Source organism: Chiloscyllium plagiosum, unplaced genomic scaffold (genome assembly GCF_037043375.1).
Source record: "Chiloscyllium plagiosum isolate Xiang-an unplaced genomic scaffold, Cpla_swu_hap1 HiC_scaffold_35, whole genome shotgun sequence".
In the NCBI taxonomy this organism is placed as follows: domain Eukaryota; kingdom Metazoa; phylum Chordata; class Chondrichthyes; order Orectolobiformes; family Hemiscylliidae; genus Chiloscyllium; species Chiloscyllium plagiosum.
The window spans coordinates 64850966-64866484 of record NW_028270173.1 but is presented as its reverse complement, the minus strand read 5'-3'; positions in this window follow the sequence as shown (position 1 = coordinate 64866484).

Below are 15519 nucleotides of genomic sequence, written 5' to 3'. Positions count from 1 at the left end.
TGTCTCTCTTCTCTCTGTCTAATGTCCCTCACCTTCAGTCCCTCCTCTGCTACCACCATTCTTGTCATCCATTCCAATTCAGGATCCCGCCTGGCAGTGAGACCCTCTCTGACCCCATTCCTCACCAGAAGAGACCCCTGCACACAGAACTGAAGACAGTATTTGCCTTGTGTTGAGACAAAGCCAGGATTCCCTGGAAAGGCTCAGCAGGTTAGGCAGCATCTGTGAACAGAAATCCAAGTTAACATTTCGAGACCAGAGACCCTTGCTCAGTTCTGAAGAAACGTTGATATCTCTTCACAGACGCTGCCAGACCTGCTGAGCTTTTTCAGCAACTTCTATTTTTGTTTCTGATTTACAGCATCTGCAGGTCTTTCAGATTTTATGTAGTTTGCTGCTGCTTCCTTTGAGTGACTGTGATGAGGAGCCTGGGAGAAATCCTTTCCTGAGGTCATAGCTACCTGCTGTAATCATGACTGGCCCTGTCTCTGCTGCACTGTGTCCCTGTCATCAGTCTTTGTGCATGTTCCCCCAAGCTGATTGTATTGGACTCAGGACTCCATCGGTTCATTGTGAGTTAGTGTCCAGAACCAAACTAGAATTATCGCAGCCCGTGAGTCAGTTATGCCACTTCAAGCATTGGTTGAAGTAATGTTTAACAGTTGTGAGGATTCCTGTCTCAGCTACCCTCCCAGGCAGTGCATTCTCGATTCCTACCTCTCTCTGAGTTTCCTCCAAACCCCCAAACCCACTTTAAAATTCTGGCCCCTTGCTATTAGTCTTTCGACTTGGGGAACAGCTGTTTTCTATCCCCCTTGGCCATGCCCCTCATAATCTTATACAGCTTGACCAGATCCTCCCTCAGCCTTCTCTGCTCCATACAATATAACCCCCTGAGCTTATCCAGCCTCTCTTCATCACTAAACTGCGTCATCCCAGGCAACATCCTGGTGAATCTCCTCCATATCCCTCCTCAGTGCAATCACATCCTTCTGACAGTGAATCTGCGCACAGTACTCCAGCTGCTGTCTCACCAAAGTCCTGAACAACTCGAAACTAACATCCTTGCTCTTATAATCTATGCCTCAACTGATAAAGGCAAGCATCCCATATGCCTCTTTAACTACACTATTAATTCCGCCCTGACACCTTCAGGGATCTGTAGACAAGATCCCAAGATCCCTCTGTTCCTCTGAGCTTCCTGTGTCCTGCCATTCACTAAGTATTCCCTCGTCTTGTTCCTCCTTCCAAAGTACCATCACCTCGCATTTATCAGGGTTCAACTCCATCTGCCACTGATCTGCCCATCAACAAAACATCAGTGATTCACTGCTCATAAACACACAGTGTACTGATAGTTTTTATGAATTGATAGGTTTGTAGGTGTTGCTGGCTGAATCGGTATTTATTACCCATCCTAGTTGTCCTGGAGAAAGTGATGAGCTCTCATCTTTAACTGCTGTAGTCATTAGGGACTGCACACACACACACACTATATAAATATACTACACAAACCGAAATGTAAAATAGGAGAGTAAAATACATTTTCACATCTGCAGAACTCCATCGGCATTGTCATTTCTGCATGATGTAAATTGTAATTTTGCTTCTGCAATATTGAGGAGGCCGAATGAGCAGGATGCCTGAATTGTGGTTCAGTCAGGTCACCAGGCAAGGTAAAAGCTGGAGGGGAGGGAATGTGGAGATTGAGAGGAGAGGGCTGTAATGGGGTAGAGAGCGAGAGAGAGAGAGAGAATGGTGAAGCTAGAAAACAGAGAGGGGGGGAATGAGCCATTCCTTGCACGAGGGGAGAGAGAGAGAAAGAGATTTGCTAAGACCACATCTGGACTGTGAGAGGGAGAGAGAGAGAGAGAGAAGAAACAGGAAGGGAAACTCCAAAGAATGGAAATAAGGATAGAGAGACTGACTTTGGAGGAAGAAAGTGCTCATAGAGAAGAGCTGGAGAAAAAGGAACCGGATTTAAATTTACATGGACAGAGTGAGTGTGAGGATACAGAAAGAAGAGAGTGACACTTCAAGCTGACGGGAGGGGATTGAATTACAGCAGGAGAGGGGGCACTGGGGTCCAGGTCCCCACTGTCTTCTCAAACTAAAGGTGACTGCCCACCGTCACTGTACAGGGCCTTCTGCACCAACACCCCGCCCCTCACTTGCTGCTGTTACTGTAGAGCAGTCCACTCCATATTCAACACGGGGTGGCAGAAACTCTGAGAGTACATTGACCCCAAACCTGCCCTGTCTCTCCACCTCCTCATCATCCTTGTTTCGAGCCTCCTGCAGATCCTCCTCTCTCCACAGGGGGGCGGCGGAGGCTGCCCCATTTCTCAGAGACGGGAACCAAACCTGATTTCACAGACTCTTCCCGGCAACCGATGACGTCAGGAGACGGCTCTTTATTCTGATTGGTCTCGCTGTGTAGCAATATTAGACATTGCAATACAGTAGGTGGGGTGGGAAGGGAAGGTTTGGGGGTGACCCGGAGAATGTGCAGAGGGATACAGACAGGTTAGGAGCATGGGTAAAACTTGGCAATGGAATATAATGTGGGAAAATGTACTTTGCAGGAATAGAGGATCTGAATATTATTTCAATGGAAAAAGCTACAGACGAGGGATTTGGGAATCCTCACCCATGAATCACAGAAAGCTATCATCCAATCTCAGTGGCTCACAGGGAGAGGTAATGGGAATGGTGGCCTTTATTTCAAAGGGAATGGTATATAAAAACAGGGAAGTTTAGCTAAAACTATACAGCGTGCTACTCAGGCAAGAGCTGGAATACTGTGAACAGTTCTGTTCCCCTTAACCAAGGAAGGATAGACTGGTATTGGGGTCTGTGGGGTTTGAGAGGTCCAGGAAGGGGAGGGAGGTGTCAGAGATGGTCCAGGTAAATTTAAGGTCAGGGTGGAATGTTTTTGAGAGGTCCAGGAGGGCTGAGTCTAAGGAAGGTTCACTCAGCCGATCCCAGGTATGTCTTTTGAGGAGACTGAGTGTAGACTCACTGGGGTTTAGCAGAGCAAGGGGCGATCATATTGAAACATCCAAAATTCTTAAGGGACTTGACAGAGTAGATTTGGAAAAGTGTCTCCCCTATGGGGGAGTCTAGGACCAGAGGGGATCATCTCAGGTAATGGATCATACATTTAAGTCAGAGATGAGGAGGAATTGCATCTGTCTGAGGGTTGTGAATCTGTGGCATTGTTTACTGTGAGAGCTGTCGAGGTTGGGTCATTAAGTATATTCAACACTGAAAGTGTCAGCTTTTTAATCAGGGAAGTGAATCAAGGGTTTAGATTAGATTAGATTCCCTACAGTGTGGAAACATGCCCTTCACCCTAACAAGTCCACACCGACCCTCCAAAGAGTAACCCACCCAGACCCATTTCCCTCTGACTAATACAGCTAACACTATGGGCAATTCAACATGGCCAATTCACCTGCCCTGCATATCTTTGGACTGTGGGAGGAAACTGGAGCACCCGGAGGAAACCCACGCAGACACTGGGAGAATGTGCAAACTCCACACAGTCGCCCAAGGCCGGAATCGAACCTGGGAACCTGGTGCTGTGAGGCAGCAGTGTGAATCACTGAGCCACCGTGCTGCCCACAAATTGTGTGGAAAAGTCAGGAAAAGTGGGGTTGAGGTTATATGGCATACAGGAGGGCTTATGCCCGAAACGTCGATTCTCCTGCTCCTCGGATGCTGCCTGACCTGCTGTGCTTTTGCAGCAACACATTTTTCAGCTCATACAGGAGGGTATGAACGATTTGGTGAGATGGGCAGATCAGTGACAGATGGAGATGAACCTTGATAAATGTGAGGTGGTGCACTTTGGAAGGAGGAACAAGACAATGGAATACTCCCCGAATGGCAGGGCAGTCGGAAGCTTAGAGGATCTCGGGATCTTGAAGGTGACAGAACAGGGTAATGGGGTAGTGAAGAAGACATCGGGGGCACTTGTCTTCATCAGTCACAGTATAGATTACAAGAGCAGGAAGATAATGTTGGTTCTTCCCAGGACTTTGCTAATGCTGTGTCTGGAATTGTGTGTGTAGTTGTGGTCACCGCACTATCGGAAAGATGGGATTACACTGGATGGGTACAGAGGAGATTCCCCAGGATGGAGCAGTTTACCGATAAAGAGAGGCTGGATAAGCTCGGGTTATATCCTTTAGAACACAGAAGGGAGTTGATAGATGTGTATAAGATTGAGCGGGGTGGACAGGGTGAATGGAAAGCAGCTGGTCCCCTCAGTTGAAGGGTCCTGATGAAGGGGTCCTGCCCGAACGGTCGGCTGTCTGGATCTTCAGATGCTGCCTGACCGGCTGTACCTTTTCCAGCATCACACTCAATCAACTCTGACTCTCCAGCATCTGCAGCCCTCACTTTCTCCACAGTTTTAAAGTGAAAAGCACAAGGTTTAGAGAGATTGGGGGACAAAAAGATTAGACAATGTGTCAGGTTGGGTGTGAGGGGAAGACAATGTGTGTGTCAGAGCTATGGGGAGAGATGCTGAACACATCCCAGTTCTAAATATATCTCTCTTCAAAAAGAGAGAGAGAGAGAGAGAGAGCAGCATGTGGAGCTGGGGCAGGGGTGGGAAATCAACAAAGGACAGAGAGAGAGAGATTTGTTATGACCACATCTGGAGGTCTCTATGCGGTTCTGGAACCTGGAGTGTGAGAGGAGGAAAGAGAGAGAGTGAGGAAATAGGAAGGGAAACTCTAAAGAATGCGAATAAGGACAGAGACTCTGGGTTCAGCAGAGGGGAGTGTACATATGGGATGAGCTGGAGAAAAAGGAACAACAACTTACATTTAGATAGCACCTTTCACACAATGAAACCTCCTAAAATACATCATGGGAGAATTATCAAACAAAGTTTGACACTGAGCTGACAAAGTAATGCCCTAGACATCTGGCTCAGAGGTGAGTGGGTGTTGCTAATTCATGGGGAGGTGATGGTGTTATCCCTGGATTATTAACCCAAAGAGACAGGGAATATGCTGAGGACCTGTGTTCAAATTCCACCATGGCAGAATTCGATATTTTATTGAAACTCTCATGATGGTTATGAACCTGGAGCTACTTGGTAGAAATACCCATCAGATTCACTGATGTTCCTTTAGGGAAGGGAACTGCCGTCCGTACCTAGTCCGGCCTACATGTGACTCCTGATCAATTTGGTTGACTCTTAACAGCCTTGAGGTGGACAATAAATGCGGGCCTAGCCAGAGACACCAATACACTGTGAATGAATGTTTTTAATAACAGGAATGAAAATAAAATGTCAGGGGGAGAATGATTTACTTTCTAAATCGGGGAAAACATTGAATGTTGATGTTCTGAGAGATTCAATGGTAAGAGATACTGAGGGTGAGCACAGAGACAGTAGGGTGAAGTTGTGAGTTAGTATTCCGCAGAACAGGAAGACAAAGCTCCGACTACAATTGTACTGGGATTGGCTGAGATCACATCTGGAAGAAAGTGAGGACTGCAGATGCTGGAGATCAGAGTCGTGAGTGTGGGGCTGGAAAAGCACAGCAAATCAGGCAGCATCCGAGGAGCAGGAAAATCGATGTTTCAGGCATGAAAGGGCTTATGTCCGAAACATCGATTCTCCTGCTCCTCAGATGCTGCATGACCTGCTGTGCTTTTCCAGCCCCACATTCTCAGGCTGAGATCACAGCTGGAGGTGTCTGTGGAGTTCTGATATCTCTCTGGCAGTAAGCCTCGAATTTGCATCGCAGGGGTAACATGAGAATATTCACTCAATTACTCCCTGGAATTCAGGATTGTCCGATGATGAGAGGCAGAAGAAATTGGGCCAAAATTCTCTGAAGTTCAGCAGATTGAGAAGTGATCTCGTTGGAAAGAAGGAGATTGTGACGGGGCTTGACAGGGTGGGCACTGAGAGATAATGACCCCATGCCTCCCCCCCCCCAGGCTGAGGAATCGGGAACATGGGGGCACAGCCTATAGGGATGAAGGGCTGGTCATTTTGAACTGTGCTGAGGAGCAGTTAGTTGATTGGGCCATGAATTATGTGAATCTACAACCCCAGAGCACTGTGGAATGTCTATCACTGAACACAGTTAAGGCTGAGATCAGAAAGTCAGCTCTGGGCACCATGCCTCAGGGTGGAGGTACAGGCCTTGGAATGAGAGCAATGCAGTTTAACCAGAATATCCTTAGCAGGGTGAAATACCGAGAGCAGGTTACACAATGTAGTCCCTTGGTGTACCTGAACAATGAGAAGGGCTCTTGTGATGCATTGGCAGTGTCCCTGCCTCTAAGCCAGGAGGCCTGGCTCCAACCCCACCTACTCCAAATGCTTGCAATAAAATAAAACAGGCTGATTTGAGACACAGTGCCTTGCCCAAGGAGTGAGGGAAGGGTTTAAAATGATGAACGGAATTGGTTGGGTCAATACAGCCAAAAGTAATTCCTGTGGTGGGGGAGGCAGGACCCAGCCTTGTGAGCCAGGCCGTTCAGAGGGGGATATCAGCAAACACTCCTTCAGAAAGAGGGGGTGGGAACACACCAAGCCACTCCCACAAAAAGCTGGAGCCAGTTCAAATGTCTAAACTGAGGCTGAGATTAATGTTGTCAGGGAAGGGGATGAACAACCAAAAAGGTGGTTAAATAAAGGTAAGGTGCAGTTAAGTTAGAATGGTGATACACACTAGAGGGGCTGAATGGCCTCCTGCTGTTCCCATTCTACACATCTCTTCTTTTGAATTCCCCTCTTTGACTCCTGTGCCTCGGGCAGTTTTCACTCATCTCTCTCTGTTTCACTCCTCTGCTCTCTCTCTCTCTCTCTCGCTGTTGTTCTCCACTCCCTCCCTCACCCTCAGCTCTTGTTTCCAGTAAATCACCTGACTCATAGATTGCAAACCCTGCTCACACAGTCTGCCTGGTAACAGTGAGGTAATGCTGACTCCAGCTGCTGATTGGGGCAAATCAACACCTTGCTATTGAACCACAATGGAAACTCCCCGTCCCTGGGTGTCCAAATACATTTTTATAAATTTCTAGCCTTTCCTTTAAGTCATATGCAAGCAAGCCCATGACTCTCTCTGTTCTCAGTACCTCACGTTCAAATTGTGGCATTGAGTCTGAACAAATTCCTGATGAAGGGTTTTTGCCTGAAACATCGATTTTCCTGCTCCTTGGATGCTGCCTGACCTGCTGTGCTTTTCCAGCACCACACACTTGACTCTAAATCTCCAGCATCTGCAGTCCTCACTTACCCCTACAATCTCTGCTCAGTCTTCCCAACAAAATTTCACACCTCCTACTTTTCTGGACTGAATTGCTTTCCCTCTGCATTTGCTCAGCCCACTTCAACAATCCTCTTACAGTCGGCTATTCTGTTCCTCACTGCTCCGCCCTTTCCGAGTGCTAACCTGACACTGTGCCCTGAGTCTCCAAGTCTGTATTATGGATGTACATTGAAAACAACAGTGGCTTCAGTACTGAATCCTGGAGAACTCGTTCCGTTCAGCCAAACCGTATGAATTAAAATGAAAGACGTTTTTCTCACACTTCCTGATAGCTGCCCAACCTCAATAATCTTTCCAAGAGTCGGCTGTTTTGTTTTCATTCTACAGCGAGGCAATGACCATCTCCAACAGGGGCAAACGTTGACATTCACCGGTGCTACCATTGACCAGAAACTCAACTGGACTCACCACATAAACACACTGACTACAAGAGCAGGTCAGAGACTAGGGATCCTGCAGCAAGTTATTCCCCACCTGACTCCCAAAAGCCTGTCCATCATCTGGTTCTGACTCACCTAGATGGGTACAGCTTGATTGGCAACACACCCACAAACATTCACTCTCTCCACCACTGACACTCAGTAGCAGCAGGGAATACCACCTTCAAGATGTGCTTCAGAGATTCACCAACAATACTTAGACAGCACCTTCCAAACCCGCGACCACTTCCGTCTAGAAGGACAAGGTCATGGGAACACCACCATCTGCAAGTTCCCCTCCAAGCTACTCACCATCCTGACTTGGAACTATATTGCCGTTCTGTCTCTGTCACATTCCCAGAATTCTCTTCCCAACAGCATTGTGGGTCACATGGACTGCAGTGGTCAGAGAAGGCAACTCACCACCATCTTCTCAAGGGCAATAAACACTGGCTCGGCCATCAAAGCTTACATTTTATGAAGAAATATAAAAATGAATTGTTATGTATCTGTGCTGTCTCCATTCCCCTGGTTTGTGAATTAGAAAGTATCGAAGTCTTTGAGATGAAAGATAGCTTCTTAGAAAATCATTGGTCCCTGACACTCTGACAGGAACAATCAGTAAAACAGGTTGGTAAACCTCAGATTTGGATGATTCACTCACAATCTTGAGAAAGGACTAGGCACGATGATTAAACTCCATGTGGAGAGTGCTCCCACAGAGCTGTGGCAATGTTTGATCACTTACCAATGTAGGAGCCTGCTGAAGCTCGGGAATCCACGGCAACCATCACTCCATGTTGAAACTTAAAAGCCAGGGTGGGTTTTAAGTTTTTCTCTCTCTCTCTAATAACCAGTTCTGGCTGGGAAAGTGTGTGACAGAACTACAATGTGCTCTCATCTGCCTATCATCACGTGTCCAACATGCAAACACCCCTCTCCACTCCCCCGGCCCCACAGTATCTTCCTCTGCAGCTGCTGAAGGTGTAACCCCTGCCCATTTCCCTCCTCCCTCTGAAGGTAACAAAGGCTCAAACACACCTTCCAGGTGAAGCAGCACTTTACTTGCATTTCCTACCATCGAGTCGACTGCATTCACTGCTCACAGAGTGGTCACCTCAGCACTGGGGAAACAAAGCACAGACTGTACAAAACACCTTTGTTCCCTCTGACAAAAAGTCCCTGAGCTTCCAGCTGCCTGCCACTTCAATACCCCACCCCATTCCCTGGCCAAGATCTCTGCCTCCAGCTTGCTGCTGTGCTCCAGTGAAGCTCAGTGTAAGCTGGAAGATCAGCATTTCAGTTTCCGCTTGGGAACTCTGCAGGGATCCAGACTCAATCTTATCCCATGTCCTTATCCCAACCCCCACACACCAGGCCTTGTTCTCCCACTGTATGCCATTACACACCACCCATGGTTAGTCACTAACAGTCTCCATTAACAGCTGGTCACCCTCCCAGCCAGATTGTTATTGTTGTGGAGGAAATAAAGAGAATCCCCAGGAGACGCAGAGAGTTCTTCAAGAAGTAGGTCTTTTATTTGTAACAAAAAACCGTGACACTGAGAAAGCAGATTCTCGAATGCCCCCGAACCTCAGGGTCCGTGGATTTTTATATCTTTTTTATCATGTTTCTGTCAGTTTATCAGCAAGTCCAACTATATTAATCAAAATACCTCACTCTAGCTACATAATAAACCGATGATGTTAGTTCCCATTATCTCTTTAGTTGTACATTCTGCTTAATGTTATTCTAATGTCACAGTTAGATATTTAGTGCTAACTCTGCTACAGTGATCTTCAATTCCAGACTAACCTGTCATGGTAGATATTTAGCTATTCCATCTATTACAATAGTCTCCAGCTGACTCTACTAACTATTAACTAGATATTTTAATGTCATGTCCCAAATATATATGGTCCCAATCTTGTCACGATGATACTTAGCTTACTTTATTACTTGTGTTATCTCATCTGGCCATAGTGCCCTTTCAGCCTTAACCTTACTCTGCTAATTGGTGTAAGAGCATTCCACTAATCTTATCCCATCCTGCCTTCCACAGACCATAGATTGCTTCATGCTTTCACCCTTCCCATGCTTTCATGCTCTTTATTTTCCATATTATCCACTCCTTTGTCTGTCCATAGAACACAGAACATTCCAGCGCAGTAGAGACCTTTCAGCCTTCGATGTTGTTCATCCAATGACCATGTAAGTGCCCCTAAAGTTGGGAGTCTACTAATGTTACAGGTAGTGTGTTCCATGCTCTTACTACTCTCTGACATCTGTCCTATATCTATCATCCCTCAATTTAAAGCTTTGTCCCCCTCGTGCTAGCCATTACCATCCAAGGAAAAAGGCTCTCCCTGTCCACCCTATCTAACCCTCTGATTATCTTCTCTGTCTCAATTAAGTCACCTCTCAATCTTGTTCTCTCCAACAAAAACAGCCTCAAGTCCCTCAGTCTTTCCGCGTAAGACCTTCCCTCCATACCAGGCAACATCACAGTAAGACCCCTCTGCGCCCTTTCCAAAACTTCCACGTCCTTCCTATAATGTGGTGTGCAGAACTATACGCAATACTCTAAGTGCGGCCACACCAGAATTTTGTTCAGCTGCAACATGACCTTGTGGCTCTGAAAGTCAATCCCTCGATCAATAAAAACTAACACACCATATGCCTTCTTAACAACACTGTCAACCTGGGTGGCAACTTTCAGGGATCTATGTACATGGACATCACGATCTCTCTGCTCATCTACACTACCAAGAATCTTACCATTAGCCCAATACTCTGTATTCCTGTTGCTCCTTCCAAAGTGAATCACCTCACACTTTTCCACATTAAACTCCATTTGCCACCTCTCAGCCCAGCTCTGCAGCTGATCTATGTCCCTCTGTAACCTGCAACAACCTCCTTATTGTCATCTGCAAATGTACGAAACCATCCTTCTATGCCCTCATCCAGGTCATTTATAGAAATGACAAACAGCAGTGGCCCCAAACAAATCCTTGCGGTACACAACTAGTAACTGAACACCAGGCTGAACGTTTCCCATCAACTACCACCCTCTGTCTTCTTTCAGCTCACTAACTTCTGATCCAAGCGTTAAATCACCCTGAATCCCATGCCTCCCTATTTTGTGCAATAGCCTACAGTGGGGAACCTTATCAAACACATCACTGAAATCCATATACACTACATCAACTGCTTTACCCTCATCCATCTGTCTGGTTACCTTCTCAAAGAACTCAATAAGGTTTGTTAGGAGTGACCAACGCTTCACAAAACCGTATTGACTATCCCTAAACTACTGCTCTTCTATCTGTTAGGGCTATATCTCCATCCACTATTTCCTGATAACCCCTTTCCTCACTTAAGTTTTTTCATTAAAAACATTTTCCTGGCTACTGTCAGCTCTGAGCAAGGGTCACTGGAACAGACACATTAACTTTGATTTCTGTTGATAGGTGCTGCCAAACCTGCTGAGCGTTTCCAGCAATTTCCATTTTTGTTTCTGATTTCCATCAGCCGTAGTTCCTTCAGTTTTTACAAAGCTCCTGGCTTTGGGTTAGAAGCAGGATGCTCTGTCTGAGAGGGAGATCATTCGGATTCCACTCCTGAACAAGGCATACCTCCATCAGCGCCATCTCTATCAATCACTTCCTCAGCCCTAGCTCCGAAAGTGCAACCAAATGTAATTTAAGATCCGAGAGAGAGCGAGCCAGACTGGATCACAGCGGATCACACCAGGTCAGAGGATCACAGTGGATCACACCAACACAGTGAGATCGCAGTGGGATAGGGGAATTACACTAGACAAGAGGGAGACAGGAGATCACACCAGATCATGGAGAAACACACTGGGACAGAGTTGTCATACATGGAACAGGATGGTTACAACAGGTCACAGCTGGACACTGAATCACGCCAGAACACACCAGGATAACAGGGGAAACACAGAATCACAGTGGATCAGGAGTACAGAGGATCACATCAGTATAACAGCATCACAACAGGACAGGGGATTCACATTGGAACAAAGCAGGGGTATACCAGGACAGGGGATTCACATTGGAACAAAGCTGGGATATACCAGGAGAAAGTGAGGACTGCAGATGCTGGAGACCAGAGTTGAAAACACCGGTGCTGGAAAAACACAGCAGGAGAATCGATGTTTCAGGCATAAGCCCTTCTTCAGGATTGAGGCTGGTGTGCCAAGCGGGCTGAGATAAAAGGTTGAGGGGGAGGGAATTTGGGGGATGGGCGCTGGGAATACGGTAGGGTGGAAGGAGGTGAGGGTAAAAGGCGGTGGGGGTGGTGGGGGCGGAGAGGTTGGGAAGAAGATTGCAGGTCAAGAGGGCGGTGCTGAATCTGAGGGTTGGGAATGAGATAAGGTTGGGGGAGGGGAAATAAGGAAGCTGGAGAAATCTACATTCATCCCGTGTGGTTGGAGAGTTCCTAGGCGGAAGATGAGGCGCTCTTCCTCCAGGCGTCGTGTGGCCTGTGTCTGGCGATGGAGGAGGCTAAGGACCTGCATGTCCTTGGTGGAGTGGGAGGGGGAGTTAAAGTGTTGAGCCACGGGGTGGTTGGGTTGGTTGGTCCGGGTGTCCCAGAGGTGTTCCCTGAAACATTCCGCAAGTAGGCAGCCTGTCTCCCCAATATAGAGGAGGCCACATCGGGTCCAGCGGATGCAGTAAATGATGTGTGTGGGGGTGCAGGTGAATTTGTGGTGGATATGGAAGGATCCCTTGGGGCCTTGGAGGTAAGTAAGGGGGGAGGTGTAGGCGCAAGTTTTGCACTTCTTGAGGTTGCAGGGGAAGGTGCCGGGAGTGGAGGTTGGGTTGGTGGGGGGTGTGGACCTGACGAGGGAATCGCGGAGGGAGTGGTCTTTCCGGAACGCTGATAGGGGAGGGGAGGGAAATATATCCCTGGTGGCGGGGTCTGTTTGGAGGTGGCGGAAACGACGGAGGATGATACAATGTATATGGAGGTTGGTGGGGTGGTAGGTGAGGACCAGTGGGGCTCTGTCCTGGTGGCGATTGGAGGGGCGGGGTTCCAGAGCGGAGGAGCGGGAAGTGGAGGAGATGTGGTGGAGGGCATCGTCGACCACATCGGGGGGGGAAATTGCGGTCTTTGAAGAAGGAGGCCAGCTGGGTTGTATGGTATTGGAACTGGTCCTCCTGGGAGCAGATGCGGCGGAGGCGAAGGAATTGTGAATATGGAATAGCGTTTTTACAGGGTGCAGGGTGGGAGGAGGTGTAGTCTAGCTAGCTGTGGGAGTCGGTCGATTTGTAGTAAATGTCTGTGTTGACTTGGTCGCCCGAGATAGAAATGGAGTGGTCTAGGAAGGGGAGGGAGCAGTCCGAGACGGTCCAGGTAAATTTGAGGTCAGGGTGGAAGGTGTTGGTAAAGTGGATGAACTGTTCAACCTCCTCGTGGGAGCACGAGGTAGCGGACGATACAGTCATCGATGTAGCGGAGGAAAAGGTGGGGGGAGGTGCCAGTGTAACTGCGGAAGATGGACTGTTCCACATATCCGACGAAGAGGTAGGCATAGCTGGGGCCCATGCGGGTGCCCATGGCTACTCCTTTGGTTTGGAGGAAGTGGGAGGATTGGAAGGAGTTGTTGTTAAGAGTGAGGACCAGTTCAGTCAGTCGAAGGAGGGTGTCGGTGGAAGGGTACTGGTTGGTACGGCGGGAAAGGAAGAAGCGGAGGGCTTGGAGGCCTTTGTGATGGGGGATGGAGGTGTACAGGGACTGGATGTCCATGGTGAAGATAAGGCGTTGGGGACCGGGCAAGCGAAAATCATGGAGGAGGTGGAGGGCATGGGTGGTGTCCCGAACGTAGGTGCGGAGTTCTTGGACCAATGGGGACAGGACCGTGTCGAGGTATGCAGAGACAAGTTTGGTGGGGCAGGAGCAGGCTGAGACAATGGGTCGGCCGGGGCAGTCAGGTTTGTGGATTTTGGGCAGGATGTAGAAGCGGGAGGTGCGGGGTTGTGGGACTATGAGGTTGGAGGCGGTGGATGGGAGATCCCCTGAGGTGATGAGGTTATGGATGGTCTGGGAGATGATGGTTTGGTGGTGGGGGGTGGGGTCATGGTCAAGGGGACAGTAGGAGGAGGTGTCTGCGAGCTGGGGTCTAGCTTCAGCAGTGTAAAGGTCGGTGTGCCAAACTACCACTGTGCCTCCCTTGTCTGCCGGTTCGATAGTGAGGTTGGGGTTGCAACGGAGGGAGTGGAGGGCTGCGCGTTCCGAGGGTGAGAGGTTGGAGTGGGTGAGAGGGGGATAGATAGATTGACGTGGTCAATGTCGCGGCGGCAGTTGGATATGAAGAGATCGAGGGCGGGTAAGAGGCCAGCACGGGGTGTCCAGGTGGATGGGCTGTGTTGGAGGCGGGAGAAGGGATCATCAGAGGGTGGGTGGGAATCCTGGTTGAAGAAGGGGTATATTAGGACAGGGGATTCACATTGGAACAGAACGGGAATATACCAGGACAGGGATTCACATCGGAACAAAGCGGGGATATATCAGGACAGGGGAAGCAATTTGAGACTGGAAATGAGGGAGTCAGATTGGAATTGTGGGAGAATGAGGGGTCAGATTGGGATTTAGGTAATGTGGGGGTCAGACTTGGATTGGTGGGATTCTGGATCAATGGTGCTGGAAGAGCACAGCAATTCAGGCAGCATCCGAGGATGGATTGGTGGGAATGAGGGGGTCAGATTGGGATTGGTGGGAATGAGGGGGTCAGACTGGGATTGGGGGGAAATGAGGGGGTCAGACTGGGATTGGGGGGAATGAGGGGGTCAGACTGGGATTGGGGGGAAATGAGGGGGTCAGATTGGGATTTTAGGGGAATGATGGAGTCAGATTGGGATGGGAGGAATAAGGGGGTCAGATTGGGATTGGGGGGGAATGAGGGGGTCAGATTGGGATTGGGGGGAATGAGGGGGTCAGATTGGGACTGGGGCAATGAGGGGGTTAGATTGGGATTGGGGGGAATGAGGGGGTCACATGGGGTCCTGTTGATGATGTTTTGATGGCTCTCACTGCCAATACCTTTCCCTCCTATTTATTTCAGAGCTGAGTATTCCACCTGGAACTCTGGACACCCCTCCCCACTCCGAGACTGTCCCAGTCTGAACTAACATCGCCCAATAATCAAAATCCGGGGAAGTAATTCCTGAATGTCCTACAGTTTCCAACCAGAGGGAGTTGTCTTTGTGGTTGACTGGAACATTAAGCCCTGGGCAATGTGCCTTATTAACTAACAGTGATGCACTATCCCACTGAGCACTCAGTGTTTGTGTCTGCATCAGTAATCTCGGGGAAAAGTCCCTACGTGCAGGTTTCGTTCAGCTTTCTCACTCTGTGTGTCCAATCAGACACTCGGGCAGTGTCTGTGGCACAGTGGTAGTGTCCCTATCTCGGAGTCAGGAAGCCTGAGTTTAAGTCCCACTTGCTCCAGATGTGTGTCATAGCATCTCTGAACAGATTCAGATGAAAATATCTCCAAAGATCAGATTACAGTCAGGCTCCCAGAATCACTAAACAATCGTGTGTTCGCGTGGTCAGTTCAAATTTCACTCAAATCGATGTGCGTCATTTCATCAGATGGACGTGATTTCCATCAAGTGGGTGTGCTCTTATTGTTCTGTTCAGTTCCCTCAAGTTGTAAATACTCCCAGGAGTGACCGAACCTGGTTCAATGCAGAATAACGTTTGAAGAACAAGTCAGCAGAGGCGTGTCCAGGTACAGCAGATAAACATCCAGTGCAGGGTCCCCT